Below are 25,343 nucleotides of genomic sequence, written 5' to 3'. Positions count from 1 at the left end.
GACTCTTTTTGTCTACCCAGAACTGTCCAAGTAATTAAAAACAAAATTCCAGTCAGCAAAAGTGGCAATCAGCAAAAGTGGCAGTGTCATTAGACATCATGGTTCCCCAGAAATTAATTTAAATCAATTATAGACACATATTGTTTTTACCAACTGGTGAAGGAAGCCTTCTTCAAGAAGAAATTGCACCTATTAAAAAAAGGCATCTGTGACCAAAACCAATAAAATTAAAAGCTTTTAAATTTAAATAACATCTTGAAAACTTGAGGAAAAAAATTAAATAGATGGTAGGAAATAAAGTCAAATAAACATGTCATAAATCAGGGACAATAAAGATGGGCATCAAACTCCCATCCAGAACACTGAATATGGAAAGAGTGTTCTCAAATAACAAAGTTAACAGAATTTAAAACAGGCATCCAACCAAACCACAAATCAAACATGAAGGTGGAATAAAGACATGTTCAGATATGCAAACATTAAAAAATATATCAGTAAGATCTTGCTTTGGGCTGGCTAATTGAAGTGCATTCAGGCTCCTATAAAAAAAAATACTGTAAACAGCGTAGCTTATAAATAACAAACCTTCATTTCTCACAGTTCTGGAGGCTAGGAAGTCCAATATCAAGACATCAACAGATCTGGTGCCTGGTGAGGACCCACTTCCTCACTGACAGCCCTCTTCACACTGTAACCTCATGTGGCAGAAGGAGCCCTGGGACCTCTATCATTTTTCTTTTATAAGGACACTAATTTCATTCATGAGAACTCCATCCTCATGACTTCATCTAATTCTCACCACCTCCCAAAGACCCCACCTCCTAATACCATGACAATGAAGGTTAGGATTTCAACATATGAATTGTGGGTGTGGCGGCACAGAGGACAGAAGCATTCAGTCCATTGCAGATGGGTTGCAGCAAAATTAATTCATGAACCAAGAAGGAAGAACATATGAGACCCAGGAAGAAAGCATTCAAACTGGCCTGATAATTTTATCCTGGGAAGTAAAAAGCACCAATCTATGTAGGGAAGAGTTCCTGAGTGGTCTGAAATGTCAAATCAGAAAGCTGAGATTTACCATTTTGAATGCAGAGAAATTCAAAAAGAGTACATCAGACAGCAGTACAGAGGTCATGATGCTAATCTTGGTGCTACCACAAACTACCTGAGTGAATTTTTTTAACTTAAACTTAGCCTTAAGTGTCACAGTCAGAAGGACTGGACTATAAACAGCCAGAACAACCCTCCAAAGCTAAAGCAAGGATTAAGCCAGGTCCTGCAGCTGACAGCATGCACACACTCAGGACAGGCAGAGGAGTTCAAACACCAGGAAGATGCTCTCAAATGTGCACAGAATGCAGTCTGGGGTTAAAGCGTGAAGTATACATTCTAATATGTGAAAATTAGTACTGAGAAATTAAATTATAGTCACTGATTAAGGAAAGGAATTTATTCTCTGAATAAGGAACTGTTCTCAATGCCCTGAAAAATTTAATAATGGAAGAGATAGATAGTATCTAAAAATTCTATGTCATTGTAGACAATGTGAAATATATATTAGCAAGTTAATACCTTATTGTAATCAGTATTATTATAGGTATTCTTTTTTTTTTTTAATTTAAGGCAATTACGTTACAGGTACAATAGCTAAATTTACTTCCACATTTAAATCTGTCAATGGACAGGAATAAATGTAGCTATAATATGTCTTGTTTTACACTGCAGCACTTTGGGAAGGTCTTTCAGGCATGTTATATATGATATACCACCTCTTCCAGAAAGTTCAATCATCATAACATATTTATCTTTCTTGCTATGTACTGGATTCCTGATTCTTTGTCATCTTGCCACAGATGAATTTTTTAACATTATATATGAAATTGCAGAGTTAAAACTTCTCTTGTTTTTCCCTGCCTTTCTGTGTCTTCTAACACCAGAGCTGTCAAATATGATTGGCAATATTCGCGAAAACATGATTTGTTCATGTTTTCTAACCTCAGCTGGACCTGCATTGTTGCTCAACAACACTTTATTAATTCCTATAATATCTTCCAGAGCAGTGCTATCCTCTGCTTAACTAAGTACTTTCCCTCCATTCTGTTATGATTTGGAAATACTGAAGAGACATTCTTAAACTTTCTGCTTATCTCTTCTCTAACATTTCCTTTCTTCCTCCAGAGAGAGAGAGAAGCAGAGAGAGAGAAAGAAAGAGAGAGAAGCAGAGACAGAGAATCTTTTTCTTTCCAATTAAAATCTGTATTAACCTGAGTCAATCCAAAGGCATCTCCTCTAAGAGCCTAGTCTACCAATTATGTTCCGCTTCTTAAAATATCTCTCATTGTTTTTGTACCAACTGCCACAAAACAACTGGTCAATTGTTATTAAACCAAAAACAAACAAATACAAACTAAAGTATTTCTCCACTGTTATAACTTATCTTTTTCTTCTAGTCTTTAATAAATGGCTAATGTGCCAATTTGCCTAATTTACCCGACTCTCTCTAGTCCAACCCCACCCTGAACTCTGAAGCCTGGGCAAGCTTCTTGACATTCCTTCACCAAAGCACTGATTCTTCTCTATCTGTGATTACTTATGACTACCAGTTTTTCAAATTTCAAGGACGTTATTTTCATGCTTTTCATTCTCCTCAAAATCTTTATAATATTTAATTGCAAATCTCTCCTTGAAATATCTTTTTGAAATATCACGGTTTGCTTATTCTTTATTTTCTTTCTAAATTCAAATTTTTAAAAATCTCTTTAACGAACTTCCAGTTTTATCTTAATTAATTATTGGTCTTCCATGATCCAAACTTAATATTATCAACTAACTATTGGACTTCTACTTTTATTCATTCGTTAACGCATGTATGTATTGGGCACTTACTGTGCTTTAGACAGCCTATACAGAATAATGAAAGAAGTAGAGAAAACAGAGAACAATCCTTGCCATTACAGTTTAACATTTTAGCTTTGCACTGTCTAAGATGATAGCCACTAGCTATGTGTGGCTAGTTAAATTACAACTTAAAGTAAGTTAAATAAAATCATGATTCATTTTCTTAGTCACTCTATCTATAGTTCATGTTATCAAAATTCACACGTGGTAGGTAGCAGCTTCCAATTTGGAAAGGCCAGATACAGAGCATTTCCATAATGCAGAAAGTTCCATTGGATAGTACTGCTCAAGCCAGAGGTAACCAATAAATAACCTAGTGAAAATTAAACTGTACACTGCATGGTATACTACCATGCGGAAAAATAAAGCATGGGAAAGTTATAGAAAGTGTGGGAGTGAGGTGTAATCTCTTTTATAATGGTATTCAGGGAGAATTTTGTTAAAAAGTATATTTGTGTAGAGACTTAAAGAAGAGAGAGCAAGCTATGCAGATATGATGAAAAAGGTATTGCAAGCAGACAGATTAGCCAATTTAAAGGTTCTAAAGTATAAGCATGCTTAATTTATACCAAAAAGAGCATGGAATCTTGTGTGTCTGAAGAACAGTAATAATAGGAGAAGTTAGGAAGATGCTTTGTGGCAGTAGCAACAGTGAGAAGTGTTCAGACATAGAATATATTCTGAACAATGAGCCAACAACGTATGTTGATGGAATGGATGTGAGGTGTGGCTAACAACTTCCAGATCATGGTCTGAAGAACAAGAAGGGTAGGGTACTTATTAATTTAAGAGAGAGAGATTGCAAGATTAGCAGGCTCTTACTGGAGGAGCTCCAATTAGGATATGGGTTTGGGTCCTGTTAATTTTGAAAGACCTACTTGAGATCCAAGCAAAGAAGTCAAATAGTGTTAAAGATATATTATTAGAGTTCAGGACTGAGATAAAAATGTAGGACTTGCTAGCCTATTAAAAGCACCTCAAGCTATTTAATGGAAAATATCATGCAGAAAATCAGTAAAATGAAGAATTCCAAGAACTGATCCGTGGATCTCTCCAGATTTTTTCCAAGAAATCAAAAGAGAATTCCAGGGCTTCCCTGGAGGCGCAGTGGTTGAGAGTCTGCGTGCCGATGCAAGGGACACGGGTTCGTGCCCTGGTCCGGGAAATTCCACATGCCGCGGAGCGGCTGGGCCCGTGAGCCATGGCCGCTGGGCCTGCGCGTCCGGAGCCTGTGCTCCGCAACGGGAGAGGCCACGGCAGTGAGAGGCCCGAGTACCGAAAAAAAAAAGAATTACAATACTTTTGGACAAAATCAGGAGTGTTTGTCTTCTTAAAGCCAAATGAAGAAAGAATTTTAAGGGACTGATAACCTTTACTAAATGTCGTTACCAGGTCAAGCAAAATGAAGTTAGGAAACTGATCATTGGACTTAGCAATGTGGAGGAAATACCTCATCCTTCCTGTAAATCATTTCCTCAGATGCTTTCAAAAGCCAATAATTATATCCTAGACATCTGCCTATGGTTCACCGTAAGTAGCTCTAATTTCTTGGTAAAACTATTTACCAGTTGCAATAGATTCTACCTTTTCAGAACTATCACATCAGTTTCCTTATTTTTCTATTCCAATCTCTCTGTCATTAATGTACATCAAGTCTAAAAGTTCAGTTATACACGTTTATATCAGCCTTTGCATTTTTTTCTTATCTCCTTCAAGAGGGACTTAGCTTCAAGTCATCATTTTACCTTAGTTGTATTAATTTTCAAGAAATAAAGTTTTCTATCTTGTCATTTTTATTAGGAAAAAATTAATGATTTATGCCAGGTACCAAATGTAGTATAATCCCATTTCTCTTCGACTGCATTTTTCCATTGAATATATTCAGTATTCCATTTTTTTTAATCCCTCAATTTAATTATACGCTTCTTCAACTGTGGCCCTGTCACCTACCTGTACAAACCATTTCTTAAAATATTTACCTTTGAACACTGGCTCTATTTCCTCACTACCTTTCTCTCTTTAACCCAGAAAAATCTGTTTTCTTTCCATAACCTCTCTGAAATAACACTTCTAAAATCTTCATTGATTTCTCCACCTGGAAAGCTAGTGGTCAATATCCTTTTACTTGCTGTCTCAGCATTTGCTGCCCTCTTTCTTAAAACAGTTCCGTGATGTCACACTCTAGGCTTTCTCTTAGCACTCATTTATTCTTTCTTAATCTCCTTTCAGTCTTATCCCATGCTACTTGGTCAGTATTCTGGGGTTCATTATTACTTTTTCATTGCTCCCTAGCAAAGCCCCATTACTGCTCCAACATCAATAATCCAGTCTAGCCTCACTCTTTGAAATTGTAAATCTGCATCATTGCTTTGACATCTACTTCAAAGGAACCCCATAGGTACTTAAAATGAGTTTGTAGTCTCCCCCCTTCAAAGAATTTTATTTCCCAGGCTTGCCTAAATTCTCTATCACTGTGAATAAAACCATTATTCAACTAAATATCACAATCCAGTGACAAAGAGTAACCTTGGATAACTCTGCCCATTTAATTTCTAATTCTCCACAATGTACTTTCCATTTTACATCTTAAATATTTCTTAAATTAGTACAAAGATATCTATCTCCAAAGCACTTATTTGGAGCAATCATTAGCTGTCAACTGGTCCACTGTAGCAACATTTTCATCTCCTTCCTTCCAACTTTTCTTCACTCAACAGTGAGTGTTTTAGTTCTGATAATAATAAAACAACATTTTCTCTTATTATTCACTTAAATAATTACCCATTACTTTTAGGATAATGAACAAACTGACTTTTACAAATCCTGCAGCATCTGGGACTGTCTTGTGTTTCCTATTTCCCCTACAACTGGAGAACACGTGGCTCCCTGTACTGCAGCCACACTGGCCTTACATTTCATACAAACTTTCTCACATGCATGTAATACTCTTTTGTCCTCCTTTCACCTCTGCCCTCTGAACTCATTTTTTTTTTCTTCAGGGAATTCTTCATTAATCCATCTGATGAAGTCATATTTCCTATCATGTATTTTCTAGAACTGTGCAATTGTCTATCACAGCCTTCAGAATCATATAATTGTAGTTTCAGATATTTTTATGTAAGTATGTCATTTGTTCCTATTTTCCTTCACTCTATATAGTCTCAAGACCTGGTGTTTCTTATAATGTGAAGTATGGATTTTTAGTGTGTAATATGGTCTCTGGAATTGTAGCCCAAAAAAAACTATTTGTAGAGTTAATCAGTTAAATTCTGTCAATTAAATTCCTCTACAATATGATTCTAAACTACTTTTCTGGCTTTATATACTACCATTCCTCTACATTTGCTCACTCTAAAATAACACTTTATGACTTGCTCCTTCTGAAGATGTTTCTTACTTTTACACATTTTTCTCAAGATTTCATGCTGTTTTCTGACTGCAGTGCTCTCTCAACCAATTCTCCATTTCTCTTTTGAAACAGTACACAAATTTGAAAGCCCACCTTGAAAGTTATCTGATCATTATAATATTTACTTCCTTTTAGTTTCCAGATTAAAAAAAAAATCTCTTCAAAGTCACTTTTTATTTTTCTCATTTTAAACTTTATTTTTATTGTCTGAAGTGGGTCTCTTGTAGACAGCATATATACGGGTCCTGTTTTTGTATCCGTTCAGCCAGTCTATGTCTTTTGGTTGGAGCATTTAATCCATTTACACTTAAGGTAATTATCAATATGTATGTTTCTATTACCATTTTCTTAATTGTTTTGGGTTTGTTATTGTAGGTTTTCCTTCCCCTGTGTTTCCTGCCTAGAGAAGTTCCTTTAGCATTTGTTGTAAAGCTAGTTTGGTAGTGCTGAATTCTCTTAGCTTTTGCTTGTCTGTAAAGGTTTTAATTTCTCTGTCAAATCTGAATGAGATCCTTGCTGAGTAGAGTAATCTTGGTTGTAGGTTTTTCCCTTTCATCACGTTAAATATGTCCTCCCACTCCCTGCTGGCTTGCAGAGTTTCTGCTGAAAGATCAGCTGTTAACCTTATGGGGATTCCCTTGTATGTTATTTGTTGTTTTCCCCTTGAGGCTTTTAATATTTTTTCTTTGTATTTAATTTTTGATAGTTTAATTAATATGTATCTTGGCATGTTTCTCCTTGGATTTATCTTGTATGGGACTCTCTGTGCTTCCTGGACTTGAGTGACTACTTCCTTTCCCATATGAGGGAACTATAATCTCTTCAAATATTTTCTCAGTCCCTTCCTTTTTCTCTTCTTCTTCTGGGACCCCTATAATTTGAATATTGGTGCATTTAAGGTTGTCCCAGATGTCTCTGAGATTGTCCTCAATTCTTTTCATTCTTTTTTCCTTATTCTGCTCTGCAGCAGTTATTTCCACTATTTTATCTTCCAGGTCACTTATCCGTTCTTCTGCCTCAGTTATTCTGCTATTGATTCCTTCTAGAGAATTTTTAATTTAATTTATTGTGTTGTTCATCATTGTTTGTTTGCTCTTTAGTTCTTCTAGGTCCTTGTTAAACGTTTCTTTATGTTCTCCATTCTTTTTCCAAGATTTTGGATCATCTTTACTATCATTACTATGAATTCTTTTTCAGGTAGACTGCCTATTTCCTCTTCATTTGTTTGGTCTGGTGGGTTTTTCCCTTGCTCCTTCATCTGCTGCATATTTCTCTGTCTTCTCATTTTGCTTCACTTACTGTGTTTGGGGTCTCCTTTTCACTGGCTGCTGCTTCATAGTTCCCGTTGTTTTTGGTGTCTGCCCTCAGTGTCTAAGGTTGGTTCAGTGGGCTGTGTAGGCTTCCTGGTGGAGAGGACTGGTGCCAGTGTTCTGGTGGATGAGGCTGGATCTTGTCTTTCTGGTGGGCAGGACTGCGCCCGGTGGTGTGTTTTGGGGTGTCTGTGACCTTATTATGATTTTAGGCAGCCTCTCTGCTAATGGGTGGGGTTGTGTTCTTGTCTTGCTAGTTGTTTGGCATAGGGTGTCCAGCACTGTAGCTTTCTGTCATTGAGTGGAGCTGGGTCTTAGCATTGAGATGGAAATCTCTGGGAGAGCTCTCGCTGTTTGATATTACATGGAGCTGGGAGGTCTCTGGTGGAGCGATGTCCTGAACTCGGCTCTGCCACCTCAGAGGCACAGGCCTGACACTCGGCCGGAGCACCAAGACCTTGTCAGCCACACGGCCGATACATACTGCCAAATAAAACTCAGGACCATCAACCAATATGAGAAATCTGAGAACCAGAAGAGATTCATCCAAATTTGTCTGGATTCTCCAAGGAGGTGGATGGGCACCAGAGGCCTCTGCTAGTACCAAGGCTCTGGTTCCCTGTAGTGTTGAGGCAAAGGACAGAAGTCTGCTTTGGGTCCCTTTGTTGATCACCAAAACAGTCAAAGTAGACCAAGACCGGAAATAACTGCAAAGCCCATCAAGTAAATGGGAAAGAAACTGGAGCACATCCACCAGTGGAGTAGCACTAGGGACTTCCCTGGTGGTCCAGTGGCTAAGACTCTGCTCTCCCAATGCAGGAGGCCCGGGTTCAATCCCTGGTCAGGGAACTAGATCCCACATGCCACAGCCAAGTGTTCATATGCTGCAACCAAAGATCCTGCATGCTGCAACAAAGATCCAGCACATGACAACAAAGATCCCAGGTGCTGCAACTGAGACCCGGCACAGCTGCTAGTGTTGGAGGGTCTCCTGCAGAGGCAGGGGTGGCTGTGGCTCACTGTGAGGACAAGGACACTGGCAGCAGAAGTTCTGGGAAGTACTTCTTGGCATGATCCCTCCCAGAGTCCCTCTTCAAAGGCACTTAAAGTCTACGTTGAATTATAGAAACTTGTATACTTTTCATACTTTTGTCCCCAAGGGAATTGTGTACTCCTCCAGTGTGAGGATAGTGTTTCCTTTTGGTCTCTATCCCTGTGACAATTGACTCAGTGCTTTGATGGTTGAAGTCAATTATTATTATTTTTTTGTTAAGTTGGAATGCCCAAGGTCACAGAGGAAAGGCAAGTATCAAAATCCATGTCACCTCATCCCATTACATGACATAGTTCAACCTTGCATGAAAATTTGTTGGCAATATAATGAAGATACTCTATTATTTAAAATGCAAATTTAAGCAGATGTGAAAATTAGGAGCAGACTGCAATCATAATTTGTTAGTTATTAAAATTTATTTTTCAATTAAATGAAAAAATTCTAAATATGTTGTCATCTATTAGGCTTTGATTTGGCCAGTTGCCTAATACTTCTCTATGTGGTTGTAAGCTTAGAATATTACATAAGTCATTCTTTAGTTAGGCTAAATTACTTTAAGTGATGCTACTCTTTAGAATCAAAGACTTAGATTAAACCCTTAAAACATCAATGGAATTTACAGAATTTACAACATGATAGTTAATGCTTCTCACATTTTAGTTATTGATTTCCATTTTCTATGAATATCAAGATTAATTATTTCTGAAGTTGCCTGGATAAAGGTACACATGGTGTTCAATAAATATTGATGTTCATTTTAGAAAGTCAATATCAACTTATAAATTATGTAATTTTCATGATATTTATAACTGAAAAAGTAATTCCTTCTTTCAACTGAACACACACTTAAGAATCCTCTTCTTTGAAAAGGTATTTTGGAAAATATAACGTTTTCTGAAATGAATATACATTGCTTTTATTTATATTTTTCACTTTAACTCTAATACTTTGTTTTTTTTTTTTTTTGCGGTACGCAGGCCTCTCACCATTGTGGCCTCTCACCATGTGGCCTCTCCCGCTGTGGAGCAGAGGTTCCGGACGCGCAGGCTCAGCGGCCATGGTTCACGGGCCCAGTCGCTCCACGGCATGTGGGATCCTCCCGGACCGGGGCACGAACCTGTGTCCCCCACATCGGCAGGTAGACTCTCAACCACTGCGCCACCAGGGAAGCCCTCTAATACTCTTTTGAATCATTAAAATTTTATTATTGGGGAAACGTCTAGGAATTGGCAGAATTGATTCAAATAGAATAACAAAAATGAAATATATAGCAGCTCATACACATAAGGCAAAATATTAGCAGACTGAAAGGTTGGGAAAAGGCAGCAAGGTGAAACATATAATAATACATGGAAAATTTGTTCATGTAACACCCAACTTCCCAGTAGGTAGTGAGACAGACACTCCATTGAGAAATAAAGATGTATTTCCCAGGAAGTGAAGGCAAATTCTCTGAGACAAAAATAAAACTGAAAGTGTATGAAGTGTGAACATGAAAATACAGGAGCACTATTATGGACTGAATTGTGTGTCCCCTAAAACTCATATGTTTAAGCAAATGTGATGATAATTAAAGGTGAGACCTTTGGGAGATAACTAGGCTTAGATGAGGTCATGAAGGTGGGGCTTTCATGATGAAATCAGTACCCTTAGAAGAAGAGATGCCAGAGAACTTGCTTCCTACTCACTCCTCACCACGGGAAGACACACCAAGAAGGCATCATCTGAAAGCCAGGAAGAGAAGTCTCACCAGAAACTGACCATGCTGGAAACTTGATCTTGGCGTTAGAACCGTGAGGAAATAAATGTTTGTTGTTTAAGCCACCTAGTTTATGCTATTTTATTATGATAGCCCAAAATAACTAACATAACTATCAAGAATTACACTCAAAACTCAAACATTAATTCTACACCACCAAAGTAGGTTTAGAACCTGGATACTGCTGGAATTTGTCATTATAGGTTGCCTACCCACAGAGAAATAATTTAAATAATATAACCATGATCTTCCAAGAAAAGGCTTTTAAATTCAAAACTAAACCAACTTATTTAGCCTTAGTAACTGAACATCCTTTGCACTCAGGCTAATATTTTGGTTGTGAGTCTCTTCAAGGTTGTACCCCAAAAGTTAAATTTATGTGATGCATTTTACTTACAGCAACATTTATATTTCTTTGAAGCAATGAGATTTATCCTCATTTCTTACTCCATTGGTAGGAATTTTCAGAGCAAATATGACCAACTAGGCAGTAAAAGTACATTGGGAAAATTTCAAAATGTTAACTACTTAGATCACCTCATATAGCTAGAAAAGATTATGCCATTCTCTTCCTTTATGTTATATAGACGCGGAACCAGTGTTTCAAAATCATTTATACATTGATTTATAGATCCAGGAGAGGTAACCTGGTATTCTTACACTACACTGTGTCTTTGTAGTATTTGTTATGTATTATTTTATGCACTTTAAAAATTTCTAAATCATTGCTAACTTAAAATTAAATGTGTATATGAAACAACTATACAGTCTTTTGCAAATGCAAACAAAAGCTAAGTTTATTCATTTGAACATAAAAATGTAGACTATTTTACAAATAAACAAAATTACTACTCTACTTTTTTTGGTACTCTGTTGTTTGAACCAGGCATTTTGCTGATTATCTGACAAGTGACAACATATTTTAATCTAATATTATGATAATACTTGCAAATTCAGTTGAAGCTATGTAAACATTATCCACACAACTACGTACCTACTGATTTGAATTGTATATAATACATAATCTGGCACTTAATAGCACAATCAACACTAATGAAAAGAGTTGCTTATAAAATTTAGGTGCCTGGAACATAGAAGTGATTACGTATATCTTGAATAAGTAAATAAATTAATAAATAAAATATTTTCTCCTTTTAAAAAATTATTTTGTGCTCAGGAACCAGAATTATGTGTTAATAAAAGATATTTTATTCACATTTTAGTAAATACACAAATGTAAGCATACATTATTCATTTTAATTTGTTTCATTATGAGTGTGTTTATTGAAATATTATATGTTTCCAGGCATTTGAAATTAATATTTATTAATTAGAGTCTTTACTCATCCATAGGCAGTGCATAATGAGTGTGGCTATTTAAAAATAAATGCCAGTGAAAAAAAGAATTCATGCCATAATTATGGCAGAAAAAATATAAGAAAATCTAGGTAATGTAAATTTACGTTTGAATTTTTTAAATTTGTATTTATATCAGTACTTATTATTTCTTATTCAAATATATTTTTGATATTGTTTCTTGATACTTTTATTCACAGAATGCTTCTTCTTATACGTATCACCCCTGACATAAAACACAAAAACAAAATCTATTCTTGAACTTAATTTTAATACTCTGTAGTCATTACATGAATGTGAGAGCTGGCAAGGAGTTCTAGCAAATAAATAAACATCTCCAAATGTTTCAACACATATAGTCATAAAAATATCGCATTTTAAAATAAAATATATTGTATTACCACAATATGGCAGGGTGGTTAAACAGGCTTCACATATTTAAATCCTAGCTTAACTGCTCATTTGCTTTTTAATATTAAAGAAATTACTAATTATTTCCATTTCTTATTTTACTTATTTAAAAAATAGAGATCATCATAATACCTACTGTATCAGCAAAGGTTGATTGATGAAAATGGAAACGCAGTAATAGTGGGAATGTGATTTACTACAGGAATTAAAGCTTGCACAATTACAAAAAGAGACAGAAAAATGAATGTCCAAACACAGGTAAGAGAGATTCAGCTGCATCACCACCGTGTCAATCTGAGAAGCCAAGCACATATTCATCTACAGAAGGGCAAGTGCAAGGAGGGAGCTACTAGAATAGGAGTGTCAGCCTATTGCCTCTGTGAATCTACACAAAAAGCCCATTGGCAAAAGATCTGGACAATGAGTTGAGAGGGCAGTAGGACAAGCTGGAAACTTCTGGGTACTTCAGCATCTAACCACAGCAACATTCACTGAGTGATGGCCAATGCCACACTTCTTCATTCCATTCCTTGTGAAAGTTCCTGGCCAACTCTAACCTAAGACTCGACAGGAAATTGGATTCTGGAAAATTTAGTTTCCAGCTTAACATGGTTGACAATAGGATAATGGGACACAACTTTATTGGACCCGTGATGATTATAGGAATCAATACAAAATTTGGTTAAACTCACACACCCATAAGTCCAAGAAATTAAATGAATCACCATCACAATAGACATAAAGAAACTCATCATAAGGCTTATCTAGTGGTAAAGATAAACTCTTAAAAGACACTAGAGAAAAAGACACAATGTGTACAGAGGAAAGAAAATAAGCAAAACAATAAACTTAATATCACAACTCATTCACATCAGAAGACAAATGTAAGAAAAACATGTCAGCCAAGGATTCTAAACACAGAGAAAATGTATTGTAATAATAAAGGGAAAGTAGTTTTTCACGCAGAAAAGTTCAGAATCCATAGTCCATGAACCTGCCCCAAAGATATGTAAAAGTAAGTCCTACAGGTAGAATAAAATTACACCAGATAAAAACGAATGAAAAGTGTCAGCAAAAGTAAATGCATGTGTAGGTACAGAAGATAATGCTTTTTATCTTGTTTTAATTATCTTTAAAAGATAATTTACTCTCTAAAGAAAACAATAACAACGCTCTGTGAGATTTGTGTGCAAGTTAAATGTTTACTAATACAATAACAGAAATGGAAATACAGTAATAGAAATTTTTTAAAAAGTGCACTTGTCCGCCTGCCGATGTAGGGGACGCGGGTTCGTGCCCCGGTCTGGGAAGATCCCACATGCCGCGGAGCGGCTAGGCCCGTGAGCCATGGCTGCTGAGCCTGCGGGTCCGGAGCCTGTGCTCCACAACGGGAGAGGTCACAACAGTGAGAGGCCTGTGTACCGCAAAAAAAAACCAAAACCAAAACAAAACAAACAAACAAAAAAAGTATATATTTCATACCATAGAGTGATCATTGAAAAAGAATAATAGAACAAAAATATATAGTTAGGATGTAATGACATTTAAAAAATCGAGATAAGGCATGAAACATTAAAAAAAAACCAAAAAACAGAGAACAGATGGGAAAAGAGAAAACAAACAGCAAGACTTAAACCATAACAAAAATTACAAGAAATAAGAATGATCTAATCACTATGAGTTAAGGCAAGCTCATAGAGTATAAAGCTAGATGATAGAGCAAGATCAAAATATTCACCCTACAGATATCCCACATTAAATAACAAGACACAATAAGTTAAAAACTAAAGAACATTAAAAAAAAAAAGAAGGGCTTCCCTGGTAGCACAGTGGTTGAGAGTCTGCCTGCCAACGCAGGGGACGCGGGTTTGTGTCCCAGTCCGGGAAGTTCCCACATGCCGCGAAGCGGCTGGGCCCGTGAGCCATGGCCGCTGAGCCTGAGCGTCCGGAGCCTGTGCTCTGCAACGGGAGAGGCCACAACAGTGAGAGGCCTGCATACAGCAAAAAAATAAAAAGAAAAAATAAAAAAGAAAACATTTTACTGAAGGTCCTAGGCAGTATAAGAAAGATAGACAAGGAAATAAAAATAGACATACTCTAAGGGAAGTAGAAAGTCCATCTTTATTTGCAAAAGGAACTATTGTGTATAGATAAATCCTGAAGAAATAAACAAAATATAATAGATTTATATGTATTTTTATCATGGCTGTAGGTTAAATGAGAAACATATTTATATATATAATATTTTTATACATCAGCCACAAAGAATCTAAATATGGAATTTTACAAAATAATAGCAAAACAAATGACAAAAGGATTAAAAGAGACAACATAAGTTTGTAAAAGATGAATATAGTTTGAGGGCTTAAATGGCCTGCCTTCAAGAGATATTATAGTCACAATAAACAACACAGGCCAGTATGAGAAGAAAAAAAATGTGTGTGTGTGTGTGTGTGTGTGTGTATGTGTGCGTGTATGTGTGTATACACACATATATATCAATTGAGTCAAGAAGAGAGAAGAGAAATAGATGCATACATACAAAATCAATTGAGTTATGAAAAAGTACAAGGCTATTTAAATGTGGAAAAGAGAATCTTTGCAGCAAATTCCTCTAGTACAATTGGAAATTCATTACAATGGAAAATCTGTATCTGTCATTCAATTTTGTTATGAACCTAAAACTGCTCTAAAAAATAAAGTTTATTAAAAATAAAAAAAGAATTTATTAAAATTCAACAAAATTACTAACATTAAAAAGACTGACAGTACCAAGAATTTTAGAGTATGTAAAACAACTAGAACTTATTGCTGGTGGGAATATAAAATGGTATAGCCACTCTGGAAAAATCTGGCAGTTGTTTTATATAGTTAAAGATTCACTTACTATGTTAATCACCATTTCCATTCCTAGCTATTACCCAAGACAAACAGAAATATGGGTCTACACAAAAGCTTGTATATAGATTTATTCATAATAATTCCTGTTTTCAAACATGAAACAACCAATATATTCATCAATACAAGAATGCATAAAGCCATTGTGTTGTATCCATAAAACAGCATATTACTTTGCAATAAAAATTAATGGGCTACTGATTCATGTGACAAGCCTTGTACCTCAAATCACGATGACAAGATGAAGAAGGCAGGCACAAAAGACTATATACTTTAAGATATTACTTATTTGAAAGTCAAGAAAAAGAAAAATTGTGGAGACAGAAATCAGATTAGTACTTACCAGAGGCTGGACGTTGGGGAGAAAACTGACTGCAGATTGGCCTTTGTGACTTTGAAGTTTGGCTGAAATGTTCTGTATTATTTGGGGGCCAGTTAATAATGGTACATGTGTGTGCACTCACTAAAACTTCCCATCTAACTGATTATGCAGATTATTAATATTCAGGCTGTAAAATTAATTAGTTAAAATGATGTAACATTATTTTAGGACATATCTTCCCCCAAGATATGTTTATCTTTGAAATGTTAACTGAGTTCTGTATATAAAAAAACATATTATATACATTGTTGTGACTTGAACTGTGTTCTCCCCAAAAAGATAAATTCAAACCCTATCCTCTGGAACCTGTAAATGTGACCTTATTTTTGGAAATAGGATTCTTGAAGATGTAAACAAATTAAGATGAGGTCATCCTGGATTAGTGTGGTCCTATCCAAAGGCTGGTGTCTTTGACAGAGGACACAGAGACACACAGAGAAATATGATGATGGAAACTGAGTTTAGACTGATACAGCTACAAGCCATAGAATGCCAATAATCATCTGCAACCATGAGAAGCTAGAAGAGACACATAGAACAGATTCTCTCTCAAGCCTCTGGAAGGGAACAACCCTGCTGAATCTTGATTTCAGACTCTAGTCTCCTGAACGGGGACAAAACAACATTTTTGTTATTTTAAGACACTAGGTTTGTGGTAATTTGTTATGAAAGCTCTAGGAAACTATTACATACACGTATTATCACACCGTTGTCATTACTCAAGCAATTTTGAGACTTCCCTGAGAAACTGCCTCAGGCAGCATTATGTTCTCAGTAACATTCTCTACACTAGGAATGTCTTTGTGTTTTCATGGTGGATTTGATCTATTAAATAGTTAAAACTGAATATAGTAACTTATACTACTTAAGATTTTTCCTTAAGAAAGTCCTGAAAATATTTTAATAAGAAAAGCTGATACTTATTGAGAGCTTACAATGTGCTGAGCACTATACTTTGCTTTATGTTCAATATCTCACTTAATCTTAATAACAACCTTGTGAAATACATACTTACTTTATTACTGACATTTTACAGAAAAAGGCCAAGAAAACGGGAGATTAGATTAGTGTGCTCAAAGGTAAATAATAGTACACAGTGGACCTGCTAATTTCATTAAAACAATATTTGTTCAGTACCTACTCTATGCCAGGTAATCTTTTGAGGAATAAAACAGTGAATAATAAGAACAAAAATTAGATATAAAATAAATATGGTATGTATAATATTCTCTACAGTTTAAAAGAATGACTCAAAATAAACTGATTCACATAAAAGAGTTCATTACAAAGACAGAAATATCCTGAAATATTTTTAACTGAAATTTCGTATAAAAATATTTTCCTTTGGAAGAAACAACCATCTTTTCTTTAGACCTGAGCTTTTTAAGTAAAATAAAATTGTTTCATGTTCCACAGTAGATAACTCAAGAGAAATCAGAGAGAAATGACTCCAAGATGTACTTAAATCGCCTGGGGTCTTATCAAGACTGTTATTTAATACTAACCTTCTGGGCTGTGCTGTAAGCAATATGGGAATCTGAGCAAATTTCTGTGGAAAATCAATACTGAAATAAAATCCCTGTTGCCTATCTAAGTCTACCCTAAATTAATCTCAAATGATATTTTGAAAAATGTGAATTTTTAAATTATTTCTGAAAGAACAAGACATATATTAGAACACTGACAACGACTGAATGAAGAATGCACTATTTTAAGTTTAGTTATTATCATAACTTAATCATGTCCTGTACAAGTTTTCAAAAGACTTGCAATAAAATGAAAGAAAAAATGAAAAGTTACAAGTTGAATTCTACAGAAAAATAATTCATATGGTTATTAAAATGAAGATGCTTGCTTATTTAATAGAATGTAGGTATGGGACAATGATTTAAGCAGAATTCTTCCTTACTGCCATAAGAATATTAAGTAATTCAATGTCAGGTCCCAATTACACAAATCTATTAGAGCATAAGTTAATAAGGTAAGGCCCAATCAAATATTGGAAGACTGTCTACATGCTAAGACTTTACAATTAAATGATTTTAAGTGGGTTATTCTCATAAAGAGTTTTAACTTTTAAATATATATATCTGTTAAGCCTTGTATAGAATGACTTGGAAGGGAGGTAGACAAAAGCCATGAGGATCAGTCAGCAAGAAAATGAAATCATGCAGGTATGAGGTGATATATTAGGTAGAAATGGGTAAAAGGAGAAATGAATAACTCATACAGCTCTATCAGAGATAGAATTTAATGCTATTGTTTGATGTTATACTAGTCAAAGGAAAAAATAATAATACACATGATTTCTATTAAGATATTTGTAAGGCAGATCCCAGAGGCCTGGGAGAAAAAACAGGTAAGACAATCATGAAAATAATGAATTCTAGAACACTTCAAGAAAAAGACTTATAAACTCTGATGAAAAGAAGAATATGAGAGATTGAGTTTAGTGGCCCTTGAAGATCAAATTCAAAACATGAGGTAAGAGTTCATGGTCAAAATAAGAGTGGATTTTTGTGGAAAAATGTTTGTTAACATGGCATTTTGCCCCCAAGATCTTCAATTAATGTTATATCTTCATGTCATATGAGAGATTTCAAGGACATGGCCTCAAGATGACCTGTCAATTTTTAATAGTCTGTGTCTTTCATCTTCTTTAACTCTTAGTATTTCTCTAAGATTAACATAAATGCATAAATATAGAGAAATATGTTCTGGGTTTTGTATATCTACAAAGTAGATAAAAAATATATGTACATTAATATATGTATGTATATAATAATGGATGTGCCTGGAATATATAAAGAGCATTCATAAATCAATAAAAAGCAAGATGCCTTAATGGAACAATTGGCAAAAGATTCAAACAAGATATTCACAAAAGATAATGTTCAACTGGGAATAAATCATATGAAAAAGTCATCTATTTCATTCATCATAAAGTGTAAATGCAAATTAAAACAGAAATATAATCTCACCAGCAGGGTAAATAAAAATAATAGACAATTTCATGTTTTGGGAGAACATGGAGCAATTGGAGCTTTCATATACTGTTAAGAATTTAAATTAATGCAATCACTTTACAAAGGTGGTTGGTAGTATTTACTATAGCTAACCTACTTATACTTTGAGCAAGTAACTTCACTTGTGTGTATCTCCCCACCACATATGTTCAGCCAAATATATGAAGAAGACCATTCATAGCAGCAACATTTGTACTAGCTAACATTTGGAAAGGAGTCAAATGTCTATTTACAGCAATTAATGAATTGTGATACATTCATAAAATGGACTACTCATTAATGAGATGAATAAACTACAACCAAATGTAGCAATATGGGTGAATGTCATATGCAAAATATTGATGAAAATAAGCTAGACAGACATAGTACATAATAGATGATCCCTTTTCTATTAAGTGCAAAACCAATATATTATTTTAGATGTCAGCATTGTTGTTATTCACTTTGGGGGGAGGGGCAGTTGTAGTCACCAAAGAAAAGAGGTTGTGAAGGAGGATTTGAGGGATCTGATAATACTCTGTTTCTTCCTATAAGAAGAAAAAAAGTGTGTGTTTACTTTCTGTAAATGCATCACTAATATAAATATGATTGTGTACCATTCTGGACTTAGGTTATAAATTTAATAAAATTTTTTGTATTCAAAAATAACTTGGTAAATGTGCTGAGAAGCCCTAAGAAGCTAAATAGGATACAGTGGTAAGTCTAGAACTGCTAAGCATAGATTGAAAATATGCATGATTCATTAAAATCCATGAAAAAGTTGCTACTACCTCTGCATATCTAAAAAAATGAAAATATAATTATTAGTTCTCCTTGGAAGAACATTTACAAATTACTATTATTTGAAATAAGTCTGTAGCTGAAAAGATTTTCACTTTCATTATTACAGGTAGCATGACTGCTTTGGAGTTTTTTGCAAAACTATTATAAATATTCAAAGTGATCTGTTTATCAGCCATTTAGTCAAGGATTTTGCCTCTGCAAAGTCAGAAAGGACACTCTCTTCCTTAGTGCCCTAGCACTCTCTCTTATTTAAAACCTTCACTATTTCTGTTCTTTAGTGTGAATGCAAAGTTTTATGATCCACACGCTCTAACCATCCAGTTTAAAAATAATGAAAAAGACATGTTGTGTAGGATCTGAAAAAAACTAGGCTAAAGTCTTCTCATAAAGACTTGTAATAACCCCATGTTATCACAGAACAAATATCATTGTACCAACAGACTGTCCTCGAGTCCATGCAATATCTGAGGTTAACTAGAAAATTCTAGGAGAAAAATATGTGAAGTCCCGAAAGAGTCTCTCTGTAAATAGGTGATGACAGTAAAGATGTAGAAATGAAGACTCTAGATGGATCTGTTTGTACATCAGTGTGCCTGTCTGTATATGCCTATAAGAAATGCTTCAGCAGACAATAAAAAGTTCAAAATTTGTTCTTTCTCTTTATATTGTAGCTCTTTAGAAATATATAACCTGATGGACTTAATCGATAATAGTCACATACTAAATAAAATGGGCTTCTAATTTATCAAATTATTATTTTTTACCATGAAACTGAGTCAAACATCTATAATTTTAAAGGACTATGAGAGTTAGGATGAGAGAAAAAAATGTGGCTAACGTGCCCATTAGTAAAAGTGCAAACCAGGCAAATGTTATATGCTAACACTTCATTTCTTTCCAAAATTATGTTTTAAAATTGAAGAGTGAGATTTATCTTTTATTTTTTGCATAAAACATGGAAAGCAGCAACAAACAAACAAAAAAACATCTTTATTATCACCTTAAAAATGAGAACAGGCCTGCTCTTCAATAAAATGGTAAGATCAAAAGGCTATCTAATTAAAAAAAAAATTCCAATGGGTGACATGCATTTCTAAGAAAGGATAAGACACATAAAGTGTTTCATCTAAGACATAACAATGGGAAATAGACTTAGCTACTATAAAATTAAGTTGGATCAAAACAGCTTAAATTTGATGACTTATTAAATGCCAAGTAAGGGCTAGCATGCTAACTTGGAATCCCTGAAAGCCCCAGACATAAGAGGAGACTGCCTTCCCTCGTCAACCCTTTTCATAGGTCAATTGCTCATGAGAGGGACTGAGAACAGGGAAGGCAGACATACCAACTTCACAGGATGCATGGCTTGCTGATGTTTGGGGCTGAAGAAGGAGAGCCTAAAGCAACCTGCCTGTTCACCAAACCCGCGTGACTGCAAGGTAAGGATTGGCTGCCCTGAGCAGTGTGCAGGAAAACCATCCACACTCAACCTGGATCTTGATGTGATGAAAGATGCAGCTCTCTGCTACTGGGGAAAGGAAGGAAATTGAACACCATCTGCCCCAGATCTTTCACTGCCTGAAGCAGAAAATATCTGTCACTGGGGGAAAGACAGAATATGACCAATATTCCCCAACCCCATACATCAATACAAGGCCAAGACTGACTACCACTGGGAGGGGGCCAGAAAGACTCTGCCCTAAAAGACTTTGACCTAAAAGGCAAAGCTCTCTGATGCTATGGGACGTACAGAACACTTACCTACCACAGCCTCTTTAAATTCATGGCATTAAGCCATCAGCCCCTAAAGGCTGAGCAGGACACACACTCATCTCTGACAGTGCATCAGTATGAGGCAAACACTTGCTACATTTGAGAGAGTACCAGGAAATCTCTTTGGGTTCAGGACTTTGTACTGAATAGGAGGAAGTGGTTGTTTGCTGTGGAAGAGTAGGAATGCTGAGAAAGCCTAAGACATAAGGCTCAAGGAAACAGGGCCTGTTTCAGGTTGCACTGGTAGCAGGGAAGCTGAAAAATATTTTCCCCACTGGATAAGTCTTACATTGGGTAGCAAGCAATGCCCTACTGCTGAGAGAGGAGCAAAGCACAGGGAGAAACCCATCTTTAGTAAAGTCTTCCTGGGCCTGCTGAAAGCAGAAGGTAGAACCATAACACCCACAGAGATAGCCTCAATCATTCCAGGCCTCACGTTAAGCAAAAAGCAGCAGCTGTCTATCACTAGAGGATTTTCAAATTCATGGGGTACTGAATATAAATAAATAAGCAAGAGTCCCTAACCCCACTCAACTACAAGCTAGATTGACATGGTATATTCAGAACAGACAAAACAAAGGAAATAATTTTGAACTTGAAGATGTGACAATAGAAATCCTCTTACCTAGAGCACAAAAATAAGACAGAGAAAAAATGGAGTAGATAATTGAAAACCATGGGACAATATGAAAACATTCAAATATACAAGTACTGGAAACCCAGGAGGAGAAGAAGGAAAGAGAGAAATGGTCACAAGAAATATTTTAAGAGATTAAGGTTGAGAATTTTTTAAATATTTAAAAACAAACAAACAAAACCTCCCACAGATCAAAGAAGTTCAAAGAAACCTGAAGTGTGATAAATGCAAATAAAAACACAGCCAAGTACCTCATACTAAAACTACTGAAAACAGGCTTCCCTGGTGGCGCAGTGGTTGAGAGTCCGCCTGCCGATGCAGGGGACACGAGTTCGTGCCCCGGTCTGGGAAGATCCCACGTGCCGTGGAGCAGCTGGGCCCGTGAGCCATGGCCATTGAGCCTGAGCATCCAGAGCCTGTGCTCCGCAATGGGAGAGGCCGCAACAGTGAGAGGCCCGTGTACCACATAAAAAAAAAAAAAAAAACCTATGGTAAAATGGATTCTAAGTCGCTAATGATTTCAGAAGTTATTCTGATGGTGCAAGTCAGTAAGTAGGTTCTGAACTCCACCAAAAAGGTGAATTACCTTCAGAATTACAAAAGATTTTTGACAAAGAAATGCTGGATGTTAGTTAAAGATAAAAAAAAAAAAATGAACTATGTATGTCAATGAAGACTGTATTCCAGCCCTTCTCAGGGCAGGATCACAGACTGGGAAGTGCTACACCAAAATTTTTTTCTAAAGCAAAGAGTATTGAGGATGAGAATAAAGACACTCTGCCTGTTGTCTAATAATCTGGAACATTTCACTAAAATACAGATCTGGTTAGCCAAATGGAAAAAGATCTTCCAGAAATTTTATATTTCCTGTAGGCATTAATAGCTATTCATTTCCCTCTAAACACTGCTTGAGCTGCATGTCACAGGTTTTGGGTAAGCCACATCAAAGACTTCATTGGAAAATACCAAGGGTCTCAAAGAAGTCCTCCCTTTCCCTGGCAGTGCCACTTCTTTTCTCAAATTGCTAGATGAAACAGTCACACTAGAAGAAGCAGATTTGTACAATGTTGCAATCATTGAGAGACTCCAAAAAAGAGCTGAACACTTTAGAGAACTTTCATAGCATTAATTTTTAATGGACTAAGTGGGAAATTTGGAGAGGAATGATGATTGTAAGTAAACATGCAGACCAAAATGCATTAAGGAAAAGTCATATTCACTGGACCTTTGATCCAGGTCGTATTTTACTGTCCTCTGATGAGAGTTCTAAAAATAAGTACAAGTTAGCAAAATTAACTATGACTGGAGCTATGTTCCTGAAATTCAATGCATTTTTCCACATTTTCAAATATCATTTAATCAACATAAGGTACACTTTAGTAGCTATATAATTAAGAATTTTAACATCATATAAATAAGCAAATATGTTTGTATTATGATTCATTTAAAGGCATATCCATTACTTTCCCAAACAGCAGTGATTTTTTAAAATGTTAGCTGTCTCAGATTTAAAAAGAGCAGTGAATTTTTAAAAAAATGTGCATTGCACGTTAAAAGCATCAATGTCATTATTTTATGACTGAGATATAATCAAAAGACTTCAAGACTCTCTTTTCACCTTAACTATGACTAAACTTCACAGTGTGTTCAGTTTTCATTCTGTAACATCAAGATATACTCAAACATTAATTTGGCAACTGTATCTAGGATGTATATATATTTAAGAATAAAATTTTGTAGCTTATTAAAATGTCAAAAATAATAAAAAACATAAGTATATTAGTTTATTATATAAAATGCCCTGCACTGGATGACTTAAACCATAGCAATTTATATTCTCACAGTTCTGGAGACTGGAAGTTCAAGATGAAGGTGCAAGCAGGGGAGATGGTTCCTCCCATGGCCTTTCTCCTTGGCCTGTACATGGGCATCTGTTTGCTGTGCTTTCATATGGCCTTTATCCTGCGTGTGTACATCCCTGGTATCTCCTCCTTTTATTATAAGAACACTGATCATCATAGATTAAACTCCCACCCTTATGACATCATTGAACCCTAATTACTACTTTAAAGGCTTTATATAAAAATACAATCGTATTGGGGATTAGGGCTTAAACTTATGAGTTTTGGGGGGACACAATTCAGATTATAGTAGAGGTTTTACAGCATATATAGAGGTAAAATAAACAACAACAAAAGTTGAAAGGTAATTTTGAAACGTATGATAGATAAAATTTTATGAAACATTAAAATAGTTTAAACAGAATGTTCAAAGTTAAAGATCAATATTGCATTTTTAATGCAAAACACAAACATATACACACACACATGCATACATGACAATAACAACAAAGATGTAACAAGATAAAAAAAATTTTTTTTAAATATTTAAGTCACCCACAATTTAAGGAGAGAACAATAGACGAACAAGGATGAGACAATCAAAATCACATAGCAGTATATTAGACTTAAATGCACACATATGAATAATTTACATTACATGTAAATAGACTAAGCACTTCAATTAACAGGGAGGCATTATAAGACTGGATAAAAATAGCGAGATTCAACCATATGCCACTTATAAGAAACTTGCTGTAAATATAAAAACACAAACAGGTTGAAAATGAGAGAACGGACCTATATTTATTATTCATCCATTATGCATGTGAAAGGGACATATATCTACCATGCATTCATTAATCATAAGAAAGCCATTGGTGATGCTCTTAAATGAGGAAAAATTTAATTCAAGGTTATAAGGTAGGGCCATAAGCTTAAAAGGGTCAGTTAATTAAGAAGATATCATCCTAAATGTGAATGCATCCTGTAACAAAGCTCCCAGTACAAAAAGAATACCAGTAAAAATCAATGAAATAGAAAACAAACAAAAAAGAGAAAATCAGTAAATGAGAGAATGACTAAAGTAAGAAGTTGTTTCTCCAGAAATATCTATAAAATTCATGAACCCCTAGCAAAATAATGAACAAAAAAGGAAACACACACACAAAAAACAGATTACGAATGTCAAGAATTAAAGCAAAACCACCTACTACATATCTCATAGATGTAAAAATAACAAGTGGTATATTGAAGAATTCTATGCCAATAAATTTGAAATCCAAATGGAAAAAAAAAAAGTACTCTAAAAGACACACATAACCAACACCTATTCAAGAAGAGTGGATAACCTAAATATTTGTATGTCTATGTGAATATTTAGTTCATAAATATCTTCCCACAATATAGCACCAATTCTAGTTGCTCCATTGATGAATTAAATTAGGCATTTAAAGAAGAAAGAATAGCAATTTTTGTAAGGTTTTTCATAAAGCAGAGAAAGAGTAAAGGTTTCTCAACTCATTTGGTGAGGCCACTACAACCCTGATAGCAAAACCAGACAATGGTATTGCCAAAAAAATTGCAGAGTAGTATGTTTTATGAAAACAGATGCAAAAGTCATTAAAGTATTAGTGAATCAAATCCATCATTCTAGGAAAAGGAAAACACAGTATTATCATATGAGGTGTATAACAAGGATGAAAGAACAGATTATCATTCAAAAATTACTGTTTCATACCATTATCAGATTGAGTGAATATTATTTACTTTAATAGAGGCAAGGAAAGTATTGACAAGGTAAAA

At 35.2% G+C, this 25,343-nt stretch overlaps 1 pseudogene; it reads left to right on the top strand.

The window, feature by feature from the left end:
* Window positions 1-22,191: 22,191 nt before the first annotated feature.
* LOC112390970 (UBX domain-containing protein 2A pseudogene) lies at window positions 22,192-22,822 on the top strand (annotated as a pseudogene).
* Window positions 22,823-25,343: the final 2,521 nt, after the last annotated feature.

This window comes from Neophocaena asiaeorientalis, unplaced genomic scaffold (assembly GCF_003031525.2).
Source record: "Neophocaena asiaeorientalis asiaeorientalis breed wild unplaced genomic scaffold, Neophocaena_asiaeorientalis_V1.1 scaffold722, whole genome shotgun sequence".
Taxonomy (NCBI): domain Eukaryota; kingdom Metazoa; phylum Chordata; class Mammalia; order Artiodactyla; family Phocoenidae; genus Neophocaena; species Neophocaena asiaeorientalis.
Note: the sequence above shows the minus strand (reverse complement) of the source record. Positions and strands in the feature narration are given on the sequence as shown.